The following is a 14415-nucleotide window of genomic DNA, read 5'->3' as shown; positions in this document are numbered from 1 at the left end:
AGGGCTGAGGCTGACATCAAATATAAAGAGAAATACAGACGATGTAAGAAAAGATTATTAATTTTTTTTTACAAAGCTAATTTTTAATACAAAAAGGAAGCATTTAAATAGGAAATATGGGATTTGATCCTATACATACAAAGCAAAAGTTTAAACGTTTGATCATTTTTAAAGAAGGAAAGACTGTTGATAGGTACAGACCCAGATATGTCCATAGATAATAGCATTGGTAATATGTAAAAATTCTCTTCTGTTTAGCTTTTATTTTTTCACAGTGGAAAAAAAAATAAATTACCAGCTGAGAGTGAGGACTGGGAGGGGGTTGTGAAAATAAGGGTACTTAATGGAAGCAAATTTAATGATCAAAGTTCAAATTTCAGAGCCTTAACAAAAGGACACAGGGAAAGGCTTCTTACCAGTTTGTCTGAATAATTTTCTTTAAGCTAATCTACTGAGTGGACTATTTCCAAGTGGTTCTTTGATCCAGCCTTTTGTCCAACCTTTGGCCCCCACAGAGTTGCAACAAGAGGCTTCATCTAGATTGTCAAAGGGATAGGTAGGTGGAATATAAAGAAATAACAAAAATTAGTATGTTGATCTTCAAGTGACCTACAATTTGTACTCACATTTTAATGTTAAGAAAGAATCACTTGGTTCCACTCAACTGTGACAAGGCCAAGTACTACCACCAGGCATGGGAAATGGCTTTAGTGAGCATCTGGATTATCTTTGCTAGAGTAAGGTCAAAGATTTAAGGGGGCATATTATTTTAAGTCATTAAGAAAATAAAGATTATTAGATATAGGAAAACTGTTAAGCAGAACAAAAGTCTCCCTTGAGATTTATAGATTTAAAGTGAGCATATTTAGCATAGTTTAATATCAGTTCTTAAAGTTATGGTCCTGGTTTTAAAGTTAGTGTAATCAGTTTGGTTATGATGCCTCTGCCTATGGGGAAATGGGATAACAGCTGAACTTAAATACACTAGACTTTTGTTGGGAAGTTTCAAATGAAGAAGGCAACAAAAATATGGGAATAAACAAAGGAGTGATTAGAGAATTGATAGGAATCCAAGCTCAATAGGGAATAAAAGCAAATAAAGACAAAAACTCTGTGACTAACAATGTAAAGATTATATGGTCAACAGACTGATGGTCTAACTGAGAAAAAGAAAAAAGTGTTGAGTCAAGGACAAGAGGGAATGAAGTAGAAATGCAGAAACTATGGTCAGGGAGTAAAGGACTTACAATTGGGTAGGACAATTAGAGATGGGGTAAAGGAGAGGATCATTAGAGGTGAAAACATTGGAAGTATCCTCTACAAGAATGTTGAAATAAGTATGAACTATTGACAGGAGAAATAGATTCAGGGGCTAAATCTTCAAGTGATAGAGGATTAGACCAGGAGACTGTGGATGACTGTATGATCTTCAAGAGTTTTATAGACTACAGAGGGTCATTTGTAAGTGACAGAAGGTGAGGAAGATGCATATTCAATCTTTAGACAGTGATACAGTTGAGAGAAAAAGCAGCTATCATTAGAGAGCTGAAAAGAAAGTGAAGCCTCAGAGCACAGTAAGGATTTTTATAACAAAGTAGTGAAGGAACGCTAGAAACAAGGAATTTTGCTGTTGAAAAAGCATGAATGTGTGGTCAAATATGCTCAAGTGTGGTCAAATAAAAGATTCATTCTTGTCCAGAGAAGTCAGAATGAGTCAGATGAGGTACTTACAGAGTTATTTCAGGATGAAAGTCTTGTTAATGAGGGATGATATTAGGGAAGTAATTAATTTCATCAGCTTTGATGGTTTCATTGATCAGTTCATTGTTACTTTGTACCTTTTCCCAGCTCTCCTTGGAGCTCTATCCCTGTTCAGGTAGCAGTTCAATCTCACAAAGCTACACACTTAGCTACATACACACACAAACAAAAAAGGAGCTATAACCTGGAAGATAAATCACATGTGTAATACTTGAGGCCAGGATGTAAATCTATAAAAATGTCATACGCATCATAAGTAAATTTAGTTTATGTAAGTATTAGAGGATTTTTGTGTTTTTTGGTCAATGGTCTTCTTGTGAAGGAAAGTAAATTATTATCTAAAATCAAGTGGATCATTTTCCTGTGACTAGAATCATCAGTATTTGGAAATACTAAGGGATCCCTGCAGTGATTTAAAGCTTAAAAAATTATAATATTTTGTTAAATTTATTAAGAGCTATCATAGTCCTAAGAGAGACAACTATGGCAAATGCAGGACTGGCATCAAAAAATGCCACCAGGGTTGTAATTTATGCTTGTTCTTATTGATCTTTACTAACAGGAATGATGAAATGTTATATGATAATTAGATAAAAATATGAATAATGAAAATCAATCTTTTATTAAGATTTAAACCACCCAATACTTAATACAATGGTTTTGTAGTCTCCATTAGTAGTAATCACTACCAGTTCTCTTTTCTTTCAAGGTACAGTTGGTTGCGCTAAAATACTTGTTTTGAAAATACAAATTGGCTCCAATTTAGCTGATATACTAGAGAACTGTTTGAACAAAGTGCAAATTTTAAATTTGTTTATGTTTAAACTTATCAAGAGAGACACTAGGTAAACACAGAAAACTAGCCAGCTGTATCAAGCCATTAGGGCTTATACAAACTGTACTCCTTCTAACATCTCTGCCAACCTCCTTGGTTCCCAATGTGTGTTAGAACTTTCCATCCTATTTCAGAGAACTCTCCTTCCAGCACTTCCCAATAAGCCCCAACATGTGATAATTCTAATGCGCACCTCTGCAAGCAACCATCAGATGTTTCTTTTTTAAAAGCTATGTGTCACTGATGAAATTTTTAAGTGCTGGTAACTTAATCTTATTTCTTCATGTAAGTCTTGTGGTTTTTGTTCCATGACTTTATATAGCATAACGATTTTTAAGAAGAACTAACTGCACTGGAAATTTACACACCTCAGCCTCTTTTCAGCGAGGTAGACAATATCGTGTGACTTATTTTGGCTAACAGACTGTGAGCAGAAGTAACATGAAACTTGTGGGACAACGGATAAGATCACACGCCCACAAAACTCCAACTGTCTCTTATTCTTTCTTATAACATGGGAGGAAAGTGTTCCAGACAGTGCAGCTGCAGGAAGGTGGAAACTGTCAATTAGATCATTTTATCTGCATGAAGGACAGTTTCTTTCAAGAAAATCTGGCACAGTATCAGGCTTTATATAAAAGAAAAATAAATATTTATAATCTTAAGCCACTGAGATTTTGAGATTGTCTCTTATTGAAATAGGACTAATAATATCTTGACTTGAAAAGAAGTAAAAATTAATTGCTTGAATTTGGGGTATAGAATGTTTCACCATAGACCTATTTTGGAGTTTTTAACATTTATCTTTATTAATTTACCTTAAAAGCATATGAGGTGTTCTCTATCAGAGGTGTTCTGTAATTCTCATTAAAAATATCAGAGTAACCGTTAAGTATCTGCCAAACCCCACCCTCCTTTGCCCTTGTCCTTACCCTTGGAACAGGGGGATAAGGGTCAGGTCCGTGGTCCTATGCAAATAACTGGTCAACCTACAGGTGAGAGATAAGGAAGAATGATTTAATTTTGCTCATGAAGAAAAAGAAGCTACTCTCCTGAGAGTCTCTTCCCTACTCCAGCTCTTTGATATAAAATTAGAATCTTTTCAGGAGCCAAATATTCCCCAGTTCTTCTGCTTTTGTCACCTAAGATGTCTCTAATTTATCTGATTTTGTTGCTCCTTGAAAGTAAATGCTCAGAAAAATAGCAGTTCCATTCTTCCTGATACTCGGAGAATTCGACCTAAGAGACTACTCTGTAACCATCGCCTCCTGGAGATAAGTTTTATTATCCTTTTGGATAAAAACAATTAGCTAGACAAATGGCTATGGATAGAATTCTCACACATTGTGAAGGATCTTTAGGAGGCTGGGGTTTTTACAGAAAACACTGAGAAATCTAGGAAAATTTTTCATCACCATAAGTATCAGTGTAGCAAATGGAATACTTCCCTTTTTATTGCCAGTTAACAGATTACTCTAGAGAAGGAAATGGCAACCCACTCCAGTATTCTTACTGGGAAATCCCACGGACAGAGGAGCTTGGCAGGCTCCAGTCCATAGTGTTGCAAAGAGTCTGACATGACCGAGCACACACATACAACAGATTACTACCATTATTCTTAGAGTTCAAGTTGTGTGTTATATATATTTTTGACAAAGTAGACAAATTATGTTTCTTACTGAGATGGAATTAACAATGTTGTGCTCCAGGTAAGAACAAATATTATTAAGAAATTATTTTTAAATTTCCAAAGAATAACTTCTGGCTTCTGACAATATTAACAGCAGCTAATGCTTACTCAGACAGTAATTTTGTCAGGTACTATTTTAAGTGCTGTAGTATAATAACTCATTTATTTCCTACAATTCAGTAAGGTAAATATTAACAGACTCATTTTTACATGTAAGGAAACTGAGGTACAGAGAAGTCAAGAAATTTTTGCAAGGTCATGAAACTGTCGACTAAAAAGATGCGCAACTTGAGAGTTGTGAGTTGAGTTTTATCTGAGGCAAAATGAGGACTGCAGCCTAGGAGGCAGCACCTCAGCTCTGAGAGACTGCTCCAAAGAGGTAACAGGGGAAAGTCAATCTTACATATTGACTTTGGTGAAGGGGGGAGTTCAATACCATTAAGCATTCATTTACAAAAAGTTTTCTGCTAGCACAAGGATCTGATGTCACCAGGAAGGGATTCATTGCTTTTCTAGATATGAGAGATACAAAGATTGAGATTATAAAATCTGTTCCTAAAACATCTGTCTAAAGACCTGTCCCACCAGCTTGCCTGGAGCACAGAGTGCCTTACTCCACCCTGAACTCCCTCAGGGTGTATTGAAGGTCAACAGCAGCAACAATGCAGTGTTGTCTCAGCAGAGGCAGATGGCGAATAACCTTGTTCAGTCTTCAGCAACGATTTTGGCAAGTGCCAATTTGTAGTTGAGAAAACCCAGCAGGACCCTATGGGGCTCTTGAGCATGAAGCTTTTCTGTTCCCCTCCAGCCTTCATGACCTTCCCTGAGTTTCAAAGGGCAGATTCTGAACAGATACTGATTCAGGAAGCCAAGGAATACAAAGTCAAGGATACACGCTGCCCATGCTAAGTTACTTCAATCATGTCCAACTCTTTGTGACTCCATGGACTGTAGCCCACCGTGCTCTTCTGTCCATGGAATTCTCCAGACAAAAATATTGGAGGAGGTAGCCATGCCCTTCTCAAGGGTATCTTCTCAACCCAGGGATCCTGCACTGCAGGAAGATTCTTTATGCTGGGCCACCTGGGAAGCCCAAAGTCAAGTGAGGTACAGCCAAGAAACAATAGTGCAGCCTTGAGGGTAGAGTACTGGTTCCACCTCAGTTCAGTTCAGTCCCTCAGTCGTGTCTGACTTTGCAGCCTCACGAACTGCAGCATGCCAGGCCTCCCTGTCCATCACCAACTTCCGGAGTTTACTCAAACTCATGTCCATTGAGTTTGTGATGCCAGCCAACTATCTCATCCTCTGTTGTCCCCTTCTCCTCTGGCCTTCAATATTTCCCAGCATCAAGGTCTTTTCAAATGAGTCAGCTCTTCACATCAGGTGGCCAAAGTATTGGAGTTTCAGCTTCAGCATCATTTCTTCCAATGAATATTCAGAACTGATCTCCTTTAGGATGGAGTGGTTGGATCTCCCTGCAGTTCAAGGGACTCTCAAGAGTCTTTTCCAACACCATAGTTCAAAAGCATTGATTCTTCAGTGTTCAGCTGTCTTTATAGTCCAACTCTCACATCCATACATGAGGTTCCACCTCAAGGGATAAATAATGTCTTTAAGCTGTTTATAGAATTAAAACCCAATAAACAGAAGATGTCAGTATTACTGGATATGGTCACCTGAGGCCATACTAAAGGAACCAGAGAAGATCATCAGGATCATCTGAGAGGAGATTAAATGAGTGCAGGCCCCTGCATATACCCTAATCTTCTCAGCATCTCCACTCTTGAACCTTAGTCATAAAACTCCTCACCAAACCCCACTGACTGGGACACACAGTTTTCGAGGGCAAGAGCCTGCTGCCTCCTCTTTGCCTGGTAAAGCAATAAGCTATTTTTTTCTACTTCACCCAAAAATCTGTCCCCAAGATTTGATTTGGCTCTGGTGCAGAGGCAAGCTTACGACATCAGTCACACAGTATATATGTAGCTCCAATCCAATCTTAAGTGTGAATCTCAGACGCCATTCTCTTAATCAACATACTCTCCTGCTCTTAATATAGTGAAGTACTGTACACCAGTGATGAGAAAATACAAATATATAGTAAGGAGATAGGGAGGACAGAAACAACTGTATTAATTTACATGTAAAACAAATTTACGAGTAAATGAAAAATACAAATATTCAGGCACATATTGTATATTAAAAAAGTAACTACAATGGAAAATGTAAGGGTTTATACTGAAAAGATAATTGACATGTCAAACAGTATAAATAAGAAAGAATTCACAGCTGAAAACAACAGAGTAAATTAAAAAAAAAAAATTAGACAAAGACAAAATTCCAAAAACCTTTCGAAGAGTGTAAGCTACAAATAAGAATTACACTGACATGCTTCTCAGTGAAAATACTGACTATAAAAAGACAATGGAGTAATATTTTCAAAATATCAAAAGAAAATAACTGGAATTTTGTATCCAGTAAAATAATTTGAACATCTGGAAAAATAAATTTATTAAGTATTGAGGGTCATATTAAGTTCATAAATTTAACCAATCCTTATTCTTGGAAATAAACTTGAAGAAATATCTGAACAGAGGGAAAAAAATACATAAGGACACTGTAAAATATGATTAGTGACAGTGACTAAGAGGCTAACAACGTTTGCTACTTTATTAATAAGCAGTCACAAAAAAGTAATATAGGTGTATTAGTGAGGGTTCTCCAGAGGAACAGAAACAATAGGTTAATATTTATACATTATATAATTTTATATATTAAATGTATTATATATCCATTGTATATATCAATAGAATACAAACCTAACATATACTGGAATATTACTATTCCAATTTTCTATTAGAACAGTGAGGTACTGGCTCAGGGAGGTAGCTATAAACTAGAGACACAGGAAAGAGCCTGAGAGTGGGGAGTCCAATGGATTCCAGAATAAAACTAAAGATTTGAGAATCTAAATTGCTGAGGGAAGAAGATGGATGTCACAACTCAAACTTCCATGCAGAGCAAGTAAATTCTCCCTTCCTCCACCTTTTAGTTCTATTCAGGTCCTCAGTGGATTGGATGATGCCCACCCATGCTGGGGAAGGCAATTTGTTTGACTCAGTTTACTGATTCAAATCCCAGGCCCTTCTGGAAACACTAATCCACAGACACATCCTGAAATAAACAGACATCTGAGCTTTTAAGTTGGCATATAAAATTAGCTATCACGGTAGGTATAAAAATACTGAAGACAGATTTTATGTAATACCAACTCAATGGACTTTGGGATTTCCTTAGTCTGTTCAGGCTGCTATAAGAAAATACTACAATAGTTATTGCTCAGAGTGCTGGAGGTCAGGCAGCTCAAGATTTAAGTGTGGGCAATCTAGTGTCTGGTGAAGTGTGTGTGCATGCTTTTCAGAAGAAATAATCATGACCGATTTTTCCACCAGTAGAAGTTCTGCCAAGAGAAGTTCATCTAAAGTGCTATATTCTTCTAACTAGGGAATTCCAAATGATTTATCACATGTGAGATCCTAAGAAACAGAAGTGATATTTTTACTTCCAAGTCTGTCTGGTTAATCACAATGGAAGAAATGGAGTAAAGGCTTTGGAATGAAGACCACCCATGAGATATTTTCCAATAGTAAGTGGAATATATTATGTATGAAGGACAATCAAAATAACAAGAATGCCAAAATACTTAAGAATGACATACAGCTCCTTCTAATCTTATAGTTAATTATTTAATACATTCGGTTCTGAGATGCCTATTAAATCACACATTTTTTATTCAAAAGAGTCAATTTGTTGGAGAGTTTAAACTCTCTCAAATAAGGATATATATAAAAATGACAGCTGGCATTATAAATTTTAATCTCAAGGAATTTGAGTATAGTATGGTGGTGGTGATTTAGTCACTAAGTCGTGTTCAACTCTTTCGACCCCGTGGACTGTAAAATAAGTAGATAATTTATTTTTTATTGTAAAAACATTGCTTGGCTTCTGCAATTTTAAAAACTGTTATTGTTTCTATGTGTGGTAGTAGATAGAATCCATGTTTCTTCCTTAGTTTTGACTTCTTTTCAACTTGGCTCCAGTTAACCTTTGCAACTTGTTCAATGAGAAACTCCAGTGAACTGTATCACCACACACAATTAATGGCTGAGTGGTCTATAATAAATGAAAATGTCACCACTGCTTAGTAATTAGCTTATGGATCATCTCCAACCGTTTAGAACCTCTTCCATCCACAGCATTTAAACATGCTGGCTGATTTAAATTATACTTAAAGCGAACAGCAATATTCAATTACTAGTGGGTTCATTGTGTGGAATTGTCACTATTATGATTAACGGCCCTTATGAAAAACAATTAATTTGGTGTCTTGTTGCTAGGTCAATTATAAAAGTTAATTCCCTTGAGGAAAGAATTATGTTTATCAATACACACTTTTATAATGCTTTGATCTAAAATCTTAACATTATCAATTGAAGAAAAAGTTGTAGAACTTAAGTGTGAAAATAAATATATCTTTAACATTATCCCAGAAAAATAATATAGTCCCCCCCTTTTTTTTTAATCGCTAAAAGAACATAGTGACAGCTAAAAGGGAATTAAAAGCTTCAATTTATACAGAAATCAGGTATATTCTCTCATATTTCAAATCTATCTTTGGGACTCAAATTACTCACATTCAAGGGAGGAATGGCAGTTAGACAAAGATATTTGACTTCTTATAAAAGAGGTCAAGTACCAAGGAGATATGTGTCATTTCAAACTCAGTAGCATTAAACACAAAATGCTATCTCATCTGACTAAACCACTGAGCTAAAAAGAAAACAAGAAACAGAACACAACCTTTTTTTTTTAAGCAAATGTTTTCAATAGATATAAAAAATAACTGTTCTGGACTTATTCATAATATCTTGGATGAGATCAGAGAAAACACCACTCTGTTCTTATGAAAATCATTGTCAGTTCATATTTATTGTCTTCCCTGAAGGGGATAGGATTTAATATCATTCTACTCTATGAAGCTCTCAGAATAAAAGGGTCAACAAGTTAGATGATGATGCTTTTAATGGTGATTATATCGGTCATCTTTGTATTCATATTTGTGACAACTATACCTATTTGTAGTCCCAATGGGTCTATTTGGATGATGTCTTAACCTCTTTTCTATCTTTCTTTCCCAAAATTATTGTCTAATCTTATTACTTAATCCTTTCCAATATATCTCATTTATGATTAATTTGTCTTTTCCCATTGATCAAATTCTTTTCTTGGGCCTATACAAAAGTTTCTGATATCATAAATTGTTATTGCTGTGAGTTTCTCATGTCTTGACCAAAAAAGAAAAAACAAATTCAATTCATAGAACTACAGGATTGAAAGGAAATTTGAAAATAAAGGGTTTAACTGTTTATTCATTGTATAAAAAACTGCCAAATACCACTATTGAGAAATTTAGTGATTGTAGTTTGACTGGCAACTTGTTGTCTATCTTGATCTTATTGAACAATCTAACCATGAAAACAGGACAGGGTCTTCTGTGCACCAACATCACCCTATATATATATTCAATATTGAATATTTTGCCTTTTCACAATGCATTGTAATAATGCTTATGAATGACTCTGTATCCTATTATAACTTAATAATAGTAAACTGCATTATTCATCTTTATATCACCTATATTTATATAGCTTATGGCCTATAAATATTTGCTAAGTGGATAAATGATTGAAGTGAAAACTGATATGTTACTCATTTTACTCAGAAAATATATTAAGAAGCTATTGAGAACAGAGAGCTGTTCTAGGAGATGTACACACAGTTGTAAACAAAATATGGTTTCATACTACTGTCCAATAATACTTTCTACTGATAATATTGGGCAAGCCAAAATCCATATCGGTATAATAAGACTCAAAAGCCACATATTTGCTCTTAGACCAATTAGTCTGGCCAAATTCCAAAAATAAACTCTCAAGAATTCACCAGTGGATATAAATTAATCAGTGATAGCTTTAAGTAGATTACAGAAAAAAAATAATAAAACTAAAAGAAAAAAAACCACTAACAGTATCCCTAATTTATATAGAACTTTATGGGTTATAAAATATATTTGAGAATTATAGCTTTTTGATGCTCAGAAGAATATTGTAAAAGTACATTTGATTTTGTTATTCCCATTTTACAGTCAAGCAAAGTAAGTCTCAAAAATTTAAGGGACTTTCACAAAGAAGGTATAGAAAATTGAATCAAGAAACTTTGGCAGTCTAATTTCTCAAAATACTGTCTTTAGATCAATAGCATGCCTTGGAAATGCAAAATCTTAGATCTCAGGCATACAGAATCACATTCTGTCTTTGAACATATTTCTCATGTGATACATATGCATGTATGATATAGCATTTGGAAAAAAAATGAGTCTAGTTCTTTTTATACTATATCATACCTATGCAAACCTGCACTAATTCAGCCTGGTGAGCAGAAGTCATGATATGCATTTGAGAGTATTTGTTTTACTTGTTTTTCAGTGAAAGAAGTTTTGGGGTAAAATAAGAGAGTTAAAATGAATGACAAAAATGCAGGGAAAAGTCAAACTTCAGTGTTTTGGTCAATTGAATGCCTGGTGTATTGAACTAGGTGAAAACCAAGATTAGAATTTTAAGTGTAGGTGATTTCTGGACTCTTTTAACGATGTTAAATAAGAGCTTTTTTTTTTTTCTTGTCATCACTTTGCCTAACAAGTCATTGCATTTGTTTGAAGAGGATTTGCTAATTGTGACAATTAATTAAAAATACAAAAATGAAATAGTGTCAGAGAATATCATTCTATAACATGCATGAGAAATTGTAAGGCACATGATTGTCAAATTACATTAGAATATGTATCATCTAAAGATAAAACACATTAAAGTGCAAGGCCATCTATGAAGCTCTGAGGATTTGTTCTTTCATTTTGTCATTTATGTTGACTATTTCTTATTTCTCATGCCAATTCTTTTTTTTTTTTCTCTCTCTCTCTCCACGTGGGTGATTTGTTCTGCCCTCTCCCCACCAGGTCAGTCCCTCCGAGCCCACCCCATGCCAATTCTTAATACCAACATTGAAAAAGATCTCAGAAGAATATTTTACATGAGCAAATATGAATAAATATAGAAACATTTACTTTTGTTGGAGTTGCCCTGTTCTTCCTAAGAGTTTTCCAAAATAAGGCTGAAAAATGTTTGAAGGACAACAAAGAAATTTCCTGTTTGAAATCAAACAAATGAAGGAATTCTGTTGACGATGGGGGAAAAAAAGACATCTTTGATTCCACTTGGGGGAAAAAAATTCAAAAGTTTTAAATGTTTGCATATAGATAAGCAGTTTCTCCTTTGGCTGCAAGTTCAAACTGAAGATTCCTCTGCCCCATAGAGATTCATTCATTCTTGATATTGATAGGTTGTACTAAAATCTCTCCTGAAAATTCAGTTCTCAAACAGAATACAGCTTCTCAAAAGATGAAATTTCATAGCACTTCAAATAATACCGAAGCTTATCTGTTCTACTGTCGCTAGTCTTTAATGGTCTAATGTTGAAATGATGGGTTCACAAATATTTAAAGGGCAAAAAAATGCTGGTGCATAGCTTTAGAGGAGGGTTAGAAAGAAATGCATCATGAAACACTTGCTTCAAAAGAAAAATGGTATGCTATGATAAATTTATTTCACAAGATTAGCATTCATGTGTTCAGCATGGAATTCTGGGAAAGCTAGGAACAACCTAAGGTTTCATTTTTTTAAAAGAGGATAATACCATTTCTTCTTTTATCCACTGCTTTGAGAAATACTTATTGTATATGAACAAGGCAAACTAAGTCTTCAATTCAATAAGGGGGGTCAGTTTAATGGAACACAATCAAGCCACATTTTTATTTAATTCCTTCACAAACACATTACCATCTAGTAATATGTGCTATGAAGGAATTAAATAAAAATAAAGTAATAAAGAGACTGAGATATTACTGAAAATTATTCACATATGAAAGCTAAGGAAGCCAGCTCTGAGGAGGTAACGTTTAAATCAAGGAAGTAAAAGATGATAAAGAATTAATCACTAGAATAGCCAGGAAATAAAATCTAAAGTATATGAAATAACTCTTTTCAGGCTATGAAGACTATGATACACACACACACACACACACACACACACACACACATTAAGTGTTATCTATTGAATGTCAAGTTTTTAATCTTTACTTAGACATTTATATTTTACATGCACTGTTATCTCATATCTTTCTTAAAACAACCTTGAGAAATTTGCCTATTATTTCTATGCAACAGTTTTAAATTTCATGGGAAAACAAAGTTAAATAAATTACTTAGCTGATATTATGCAACAAATAAATATAACCAGTTTTTTTCTGAACACCAGGGGCCTCTCTTTCCCTTACCAAACAAGTTTCAAATATGCATTGCATAAACTATAAATGCTATGGGGAGTGCAAGACAGTTTAATCCAAGACTTCCAAATATTTCTATAAATTTTCAAACTTTATAAAATATTTCCCTTTAATCTGTATGAATTATAAGTAGGAAACCATATATAAAATTAAAATAAGATTTGAATACCATTTTGCTATTTGTTATATGCCAATTCCCCATTACAAATTATTAAATACAAAGGAAATTTTTAAATCATTATTTCTGTATAAAGAAAAAATAATTTAAAAGCAAACATAGTTACAACAACATACTTTGAGATTTATTATATATCACTTACAAATGAGAAGACTGTCAACTAATGTCTCAGTAGTCATCAATGAAAAAGGATGACTGTCACTTAATCATAAGAAAGTATAGAAATGCCAGGGTGTCTGTCATAAAATATACATATATGGAGAACCAGTGTGGATTGATGAATGCCAGTAGAGTGTACACAAAAATCTTACTGATATTTAAAGTTGGTTATAGCTTAAGTACAATGTCATGAACCTCTGTCCATAATTCTTCAGGCACTCTGTCTATCAGACCTAATCCCTTGAATCTATTTCTTACTTCTACTGCATAATCATAAGATATTTGATATAGGTCATACCAGAATGGTCTAGTGGTTTTCCCTACTTTCTTTAGTTGAAGTCTGAATTTGGCAATAAGGAGTTCATGATCTGAGCCACAGTCAGCTCCTGGTCTTGTTTTTGCTGACCGTATAGAGCTTCTCCATCTTTGGCTGAAAAGAATATAATCAATCTGATTTTGTTGTTGACCATCTGGTGATGTCCATGTGTAGAGTCTTCTCTTTTGTTGTTGGAAGAGGGCGGTTGCTATGACAAGTGCGTTCTCTTGGCAAAACTCTATTAGCCTTTGCCCTGCTTCATTCTGTACTCCAAGGTCAAATTTGCCTGTCAAGCCAGGTGTTTCTTGACTTCCTACTTTTGCATTCCAGTCCCCTATAATGAAAAGGACATCTTTTTTGGGTGTTAATTCTAGAAAGTCTTATAAGTCTTCATAGAACTATTCAACTTCAACTTCTTCAGCATTACTGGTCGGGGCATAGACTTGGATTACCATGATATTGAATGGTTTGCCTTGGAAATGAACAGAGATCATTCTGTCGTTTTTGAGATTGCATCCAAGTACTGTGTTTTGATCTCTTTTGTTGACTATGATGTCTACTCCATTTCTTCTAAGGGATTCTTGCCCACAGAAGTAGATATAATGGTCATCTGAGTTAAATTCACCCATTCCAGTCCATTTTAGTGTGCTGATTTCTAAAACATCGACGTTCACTCTTGTCATCTCCTGTTTGATCACTTCCAATTTGCCTTGATTCATGGACCTAACATTTCAGATTCCTACGCAATATTGCTCTTTACAGCATCATACTTTATTTCCATCACCAGTCCCATCCACAACTGGGTGTTGTTGTTTTGGCTCCATCTCTTCATTCTTTCTGGAGTTATTTCTCCACAGATCTCCAGTAGCATATTGGATGGATGAGTAAACTCTGAGAGTTGGTGATGGACAGGGAGGCCTGGCATGCTACTGTCCACGGGGTTTCAAAGAGTCGGACATGACTGAGTGACTGAACTGAACTGACTGATTGCTTAAGTGAAATTTATACCGTCAAATAT

The 14415-nt window shown here is 34.9% G+C and overlaps 1 long non-coding RNA gene across 1 annotated transcript in view; it reads right to left on the bottom strand.

Annotated features, from left to right (window-relative positions):
* Positions 1–13600, bottom strand: part of LOC145521185 (uncharacterized) — a 140086-nt gene extending 126486 nt beyond the window's left edge. The window contains exons 1-2 of the long non-coding RNA XR_014065218.1: positions 13380–13600; positions 3529–3585 (exon numbers count right to left, since the gene is read on the bottom strand). This is a non-coding gene — a long non-coding RNA (uncharacterized LOC145521185). The remainder of the gene's footprint in view (positions 1–3528; positions 3586–13379) is intronic.
* Between the last annotated feature and the right edge of the window lie 815 nt (positions 13601–14415).

This window comes from Giraffa tippelskirchi, chromosome 1 (genome assembly GCF_054371585.1).
Source record: "Giraffa tippelskirchi isolate mGirTip1 chromosome 1, T2T-mGirTip1v1.2.pri, whole genome shotgun sequence".
NCBI lineage: Eukaryota > Metazoa > Chordata > Mammalia > Artiodactyla > Giraffidae > Giraffa > Giraffa tippelskirchi.
Note: the sequence above shows the minus strand (reverse complement) of the source record. Positions and strands in the feature narration are given on the sequence as shown.